Source organism: Triticum urartu, chromosome 3, assembly GCF_003073215.2.
Source record: "Triticum urartu cultivar G1812 chromosome 3, Tu2.1, whole genome shotgun sequence".
NCBI classification, from domain to species: Eukaryota; Viridiplantae; Streptophyta; class Magnoliopsida; order Poales; family Poaceae; genus Triticum; species Triticum urartu.
This window is the reverse complement of record NC_053024.1, coordinates 687,547,069-687,554,596: the sequence shown is the minus strand read 5'-3', so window position 1 is coordinate 687,554,596 and position 7,528 is coordinate 687,547,069. Positions and strand designations below refer to the sequence as shown.

Genomic DNA, 7,528 nt, shown 5'->3' with positions numbered 1-7,528 from the left:
GAACAACAACCAAATGTTCATACCAAATATATAGCTTGGTTGACCAATTATAGGAGAAGCTGGAGCAAAATTGGCCACCACCTGTCAGAATAGAATACATCCATCAATGTTCACACCGCTATTGTAAAATAGGCTGATTCAAGTGACACGTTAGAAATTGTGTTAGCAGTTAGTATAACAACGATCCAAATATTGACCCCTGCTAGCTGCATCGTCTGAAAGGAAGTAGAAAAAACATGTTTGCAACTTGCATACGACTGGAATGGCATTACTGTTAAAACTAAAATACCTGCTATTCATCAACGGAACTTGAGAATATAAATATTTTTTTTGACATCCAGTAGCCCCAAGACTCTGATTGCAAACAAAATAACATAGGCAAAAATGCACGACGAAATGTTAGTGATCAACTGGATCAGATGAAGAAACAGAAGCTATATAAACAGGACAACCACCCACCACAAAATCATGGCATATCGCTCAGATATACCATCTTGACTTAATCCGTTGAAAAATTTCACATGACAGAGAGAAAGCCGCTAATATGAGAGATGCTAGACATCACAGTGGGTGCTGTTGCAGGTCTTTAGGTCATGGCGGGGCGTCTAGGAGGCGAGGAGTATGGAGGAGTCGTAATCCAGGACCACGAGCGGAAGGTGGCTGGAAGATGAACATGAAAACAAAGTGCATAATATGGTAACAAATATGTGGCCTCCCGTCGGTTTGTAGAAGAGGAAAGGAAAATGAGTAAATGAGATTAGAAGCCAAAGAGCTTCACATGATGCCACTGAAAAATGAGAACGGGGCAGACGAACCGTGGAGAAGAGATGGACGCGAGCTGCAGCTGAATGGGCCAAAGGACGGGCTTGCTTCCACGGACGTTAGTTCCTTTAAGGCTGGAAAGTTACAAACGTTTAGCTCTGTTCAGGCTGAAAATCTACGGTTGATTGTAGAAGTAAAAGAAAAAAATGACGTGGCATAACTGCAAGTTAGTGGGGAGAAGGGGTGGGCCTGCTGATGTGGCATAGCTGCATGTTGAGAGAAATCATGTAGTGGGGGTCTCCTATTTAGATATAGAAGATGATGGTTATGTTTCCTAACCATAGACATGAGCTTGTCATTTGATTAACGGGATCACATCATTAGAGAATGATGTGATTGACTTGACTCATCCGTTAGCTTAGCACGATGATCATTTAGTTTGTTGCTATTGCTTTCTCCATAACTATACATGTTCCTATGACTATGAGATGATGCAACTCCCGAATACCGGAGGAACACTTTGTGTGCTACCAAACATAACAACATAACTGGGTGATTATAAAGGTTCTCTACAGGTGTCTTCGATGGTATTTGTTGAATTGGCATGGATCAAGATTGGGATTTGTCACTCCGATTGTCGGAGAGGTATCTCTGGGCCCTCTCGGTAATGTACATCACAATAAGCCTTGCAAGCAATGTAGCTAATGAGTTAGTTACGGGATGTAGCATTACGGAACGAGTAAAGAGACTTGCCGGTAACGAGATTGAACTAGGTATTGAGATACCGATCGAATCTCGGGCAAGTAACATACCGATGACAAAGGGAACAACGTATGTTGTTATGCGGTTTGACCGATAAAGATCTTCGTAGAATATGTAGGAACCAATATGAGCATCCAGGTTCCGCTATTGGTTATTGACCGGAGAGTGTCTCGGTCATGTCTACATAGTTCTCGAACCCGTAGGGTCCGCACGCTTAACGTTCGGTGACGATCGGTATTATGAGTTTATGTGTTTTGATGTACCGAAGGTAGTTCGGAGTCCCGGATGTGATCACGGACATGACGAGGAGTCTCGAAATGGTCGAGACATAAAGATTGATATATTGGACGGCTATATTCGGACACCGGAAGTGTTCCGGATGATTTTAGAGAAAACCGGAGTGCCGGAGGGGTTACCGGAACCCCCAGGGAAGTATTGCGTCTTAGTGGGCCTTAGGGGAGAGAGAGGGCAACAGCCCAGGAGGTTAGGGAAGGGGGAAGGGGGAAGGAAAGAGAGGCAGAACCCCCCCTGACGGTAGCAACATCATCACCATCATCACGCCGTCGTGCTGACGAAGCTCTACTGGATCGTGAGTTCGCGGGACGTCACCGAGCCGAATGTGTGTAGATCGCAGAGGTGCCGTACCTTCGGTGCTGGGATCGGTCGATCGTGAAGACGTATGACTACATCATAACGCTTCCGCTTACGGTCTACGAGGGTACGTAGATGATACTCTCCCCTCTCGTTGCTATGCATCACCATGATCTTGTGTGTGTAGGTATTTTTTTGAAATTACTGCGTTACCCAACAACCCCGGATCTAAGTGTCTCGGTCCATGTCTCGTAGGGTCTTCAAGTTCTCCAGCGTCAGTGCATTGGGGGTAGTGGTGGCGATGTGAATAATTCCTCCTCGGCTTTCCCCTTGTTGATGTCCTTACTCAAATTGGTGTTGACGAGTAGGAGGAGGATGCTATCGATCATCGGACACTTGGTCGGGCGTGATGAACGTTTGTTCACGGCGAGTGGAGGGGATGGCATTGCAGTGTGTTTTTGTTACCAAGTTCCATTTTCATTCGATGTAGATCGGCTAGATACGACTCCGCCCAAAACTTGTGATGTTTGTGTCCCCCTATCTGTTTGTTCGGAGTTGGCATTATCTTCTGGCCCTTCTTTGTGGCTGCTTCCTTGGGATGACGATCTATTTAGTTTGCTATCACCGGCGTTTCCTGGTCTACAGCAACGGCTTTTAGTCCGGTACTTCTACAAGCTTTTGGGTTTCAACAAGATTACTTCCGTGAGACAGAGGCCCGAAGGCAGCAATGAGTTCATGCAGAAGAAAGGAAGGACACTTACCTGTTTATATTTTTAGTACAGTTTTGCTAAAGCACATCTAGATGCGTAGTCATAAGTATTGCATATCTAAATCATGTGTCATTGATTTTATGCATGCGGAGATTCGTGCAAACATTTTCTTTTATCTTTTTTCTTTCCTTTCCTAGTTTGATTGAGTCATTTAATTGTGCAATAACTTTTTTGTAATGGGTGATTTTATTTGGTACTCCCTGCGTTCACATGTACTATAAGTTATTCTAGCTTTTTTTTCCCTAAATCAGATGTATATAGACGCATTTTAGTATGTTTGTTCACGTATTTTAATACGTACGTAGTTTATATTAAAATAATTAGAACAACTTATATTTGTGTAGGGGTGTATTGGCATGCATGCTGACGATTACTTACTCCCTCCGTTCTAAAATAAATGACACAACTTTGTAATAACTTTAAAGCGAAGATCACAAGATAATACGATGAAATTATTATAGCGCGTAACAGTGAACAGGCAGTACTCTGAAACTACCAAGTTTCACGCTCATACACAAAGCCATGCTATGGATCGTCGACTAGGAAGAAAATGTTCTTTTCTGGATAAACAGTTTGAATGAATGCACATACCTTATGTCTCTCCTTGGCAACAGCTGCGAGGACGGCAACCTCCCGAGACCCCTGAGCCGGTTTGCTTCTCCACCATAGCTGCTTCTAGTCTAGAGACGAGAGAGACAGGGAGAAAGGGAGGCGACTAGGATAAGCATATGCCGGCCCGGCCTTGCGACGACTTCAAGTCGCGTTTGTATTTTGCCCTGGCTAATAGCGATCAGCAGGCCGGTCGCCGGTTGTTGGGATACATCATTCACACGAGTTAAAAATACAGAAATAGTTGTTGGGTAATTTCGCACGCCAGTGAAAATTGTATACTATCTTCAGTGTTTCATAAGCCTCGCAGCTAAGAAATTGAACGGCAAGAGTCCATGATGGATGCTAATAGCAACAGCTTCTACAAACCTGGTCAATGCTGTGGTATTTGGCTAGGTCGCACGCGTCAGTGACGAATCGACTGTTTGCTTACAGGAACTAGACTAGAAAAAGTTTCTTTTAGTCCTTATGTAACCAGACAGGAAAGATTTTTTTTAAGAGGCTAGAAGAAGACTCTACTTAAAGGTTTTTTTTCTTTAGTCTCTCGGACTAAAAAAAAGTCTAGTCCCTAGCAACCAAACACCCCTTAAACTTAACCATACACAGGAGTACTTTAGTTGGGGAGTTGGGGCGTCCTGCACCCGGCCTGGCGGCGACCCTGGTTCGCCACCGGTGGCATGCCAGCCCCAACTCGGAGTTAAGATCACCAGTAGTACGCTTTTACAGACACACCTATAGAATTCAAAAAATAGGCACCGTACGTGCGTCCTGAATTTTTCCTGGTGCACCGCGCATGCATGCCCATGAACATGTGTTAACAAAAACATAACCAACTATTACAGTGGATAAGGTTCCAGTTAAGCTGATGCGGCAGGATATATGATCAGCTGCTCAAGTGCCGGGTCGCCCGTAGGCTCAGCCACGTCAGGAACTTCACCCTGAAGCTGGCCTCGATGTAGCCCTCCCAGTCACCTGATCACCTTGACGCAGAACACATAGGCTTCAGCATCAGTGCACTCAGCGTCCTCAGGTTTTCCTGGTTCTGTTGCGGGTTTCAGAGGCCAAGGTTGAGGGACACGGCCATCTTTGTTTGGTTTCCTCCCATTCCCCAGCATTCCAGTATGCTTGTGGCACTGCGCCAGGTAACCCAGGTTCGAGGGCTTCGGAAGAAAAGGCACTTGAGCAGATGTGTCAGGTTATGAAGGTCCATTATCATGAGATGTTTACTTTTGTTGCCAGATTATTTTCCTTCTTTCGTGCTGCAGTTCTCTCATGTCAACCTTGTTGAAAAACTCTTTCGGGCGTGGCATATGTGGAAGGACCAAAGGTTGCATGAGCTTGTGGATCCGTTGTTAGGGGACGGATATGAAGTCGCTGAGATAATAAAATGTGCTCAGGTGGCGCTGCTTTGTGCTCAGGAAGATCCCGCAGACCGGCCCGCCATGACAGATGTTGCTGCAATGCTGAACTCTGAAAGCATAAGCTCACCGATGGAGCCTAAGCAGTCCGCCGCGCTGATCCATGGGTGTGTTGAGAGAGACACGACATCGACATACGTGGGCCAATCAAGCAGGACAATATACATAACCATGACGAGTTCAGCTCCAATGTCGACCAGAGTTCGAATCATTCTAGACCCAGAGGTTTGATATAATGGAGAACATTCAGTAGTAGCATATATAGAATGAAAATGTAAGCAAGGATTATGGGCTTTTTACGACACAGGTAGTGCACATATTCGAGATATTAAGACCAGTTTTGAATAGTGAAGTAAATAAACATGTTTCTGTGGTACCAACTACCAGACTGATTTTCCATCAGCTACATATTGTAATTCAAACGTGCGATGTTTCGTGTCTTGTTGTTCCTATTTTCTGCAGCATCCAGAGATAGGGATCTCGGAATCTTTGCAAGCTTGATCTTCAGGTCTCTGAGATCATACATGGCAAACCAAAGGTGATACTTAGCCGCCATGTTCAACTTCAACTTGACAAGCAGCAACTTCAACTCATTTTTTTATTATTTTTGCGCATAATCAGACTAGACTTCAACTTGACAAGCTCAGAGTTAAGATCTGTAGCTGCACACACTACAAACAAACACATCAGGATCTCGAAATAAACGCTGTTCTGGATTGAAAAAAGGCCTTGATGCACCTGAAGATCTCCATGCTCAGGTGGTGTACAATATAACAACTCTGAACTGAAGGTGGTCCTCTTTGTGTGTGCGTGTGTGTGCCACAGAACTCTGAACTCTGAACTGAAGCAGAGAGACGTAAGCAACGACACATAGATTTCTACTAGTACAAATGCCCGTGCGTTGCAACGGGCAAGAAAATCGGAAAACTTGCTCCGTGTGCATTACAATCCAATTCTGATAAGCATCGGTGATAAAGCTACACTGTTTTCGCTTGGAAGAGTAGTGGTGCATGGACATGGAATAGCGTGTCAATCGGTTTTATTTTTTACTTTTCGAAAAACATGAATATTTCTTCAATGTTTTTAATAAAATTGAACATTTTTTATTTTTTATTAGAATTAGAACATGTTTAAAAGACGAACATTTTTGAACACATGTTTTAAAAAATATGACTTTTTTTATTTCGTGAACAATTTTCAATGTATTGTTTTTAATGGAACTTCTTTTGTGAAAGTTTGAGCATTTTTTAAAAGCGTGAACATATTTAAAAATATAAATAATTTCTTAAAGCAAGAACAATTTGAAACACTCTTTATCTTAAAGTGTGAACCCCACGTCCCAATATGGGGAGTCCTCGGCGTAGTCTGGGTGGCCGCGCAGTTCGGGATCTAGGGCAGCCCCCCCCCCCCCCCCCCCCCCCCCGCCGCTGCAATCGGATAAAATAGGACCTCACGCAGACGCTGACGTGCGGGCCCAGGCGCACGCGTGTCCATTTAATATGGTAGGCAACAGTAGGTGGACGTCAAGAGCGAACCGGCGCCAAACAGCTAGCGGCCGCTTGGGCGTCCGCCTTGTGTTTGCGTGGACGCACATCTATTATAAATTTAGGTCAGAAATACCTCCAGACGGTTGACAAGCACACCCAATTTGCGAATACGTCGGCCCAAATTTAGGCCAGAAATGCGTATAGACAGATGACATGCGTACGCTTTTGTTCCTTTTCAAACGGACATGCGTAAACCAAATACGTCGGCACGTTGGAGTTGGCCTTAGCCTGCATAAACTGCGCTGCATAAACTGCGGACGCCAGTGGGCAAATGAAATATATTTATTTGCCTAGAAAAGTACGAAATATATTTATGGGACTTCAGCCCACATATCCCACGAGCAGCCCGCATATTAACAGAGGCAGGAGTGTGAATCTTTCCAAAAAAAGGCCGGTTTCGCCAGACACGGCGATTTGGTGCCCGAGCCCAGCTGATCCCGAAATCATTGGCGTCCGTTGCTGGCTCGAGATCCGCGATTTTCGGTCTGACACGTCTGACGCCGAGCGGCGAAAAAGGAGCATGCGATGGAATACGGTAGGAAACAGTATCTCTGGCGTGGGCCCTGAACGTAGGGAGGAGACTGCGTTCGCGCACGAGAACTCTGGTCCGTGGACCAGATCGTTAGAAGCGCACCTGAGTCAGGGATCAGATCGTCGGAACCCTCGTCGTCCCTTCCACCCAAAAACACGTTGTCCCTATTCTGAGCAGGTCCTTGCGGCGGCACTCGTTCTGCACCCGCGGTGACTGCAAAAATGGGGGATTCCGGGCTAGAGTTGCTCCACGCCGTTGACCGGTTAGTTCCCGGCCATTGTTGTCTTCTTTCAGGTTCCATTACGAGAGGAGTTTGCTGAGAAACTTGAGCAACCATATCCGGTTTCTCTAGTCTTGTTGCCCAACAACGGAGTTACGGAGCTGGCCTTGCCGTTCCGAAGACTCGAATGTTGGGTCTGGGTGCGCTCAGCAGCTCGACGGCGATGGGAAGGAAAGAGCAGGAGCTGGCGGCCGCCGTTGTCCGGATGCATCTTCGACGAGGTCAGCGCCGTCGACTGACATAGTCAACCCAGAGGC

The 7,528-nt window shown here is 45.6% G+C and overlaps 1 long non-coding RNA gene across 1 annotated transcript; it reads right to left on the bottom strand.

Annotated features, from left to right (window-relative positions):
* Positions 1-572: 572 nt before the first annotated feature.
* On the bottom strand, positions 573-3,605 carry LOC125549158. Its single transcript, XR_007301269.1, has 3 exons — positions 3,477-3,605; positions 816-896; positions 573-660 (listed from the first exon to the last, which is right to left on the bottom strand). It is a non-coding gene; the product is annotated as an uncharacterized LOC125549158 (long non-coding RNA).
* Between the last annotated feature and the right edge of the window lie 3,923 nt (positions 3,606-7,528).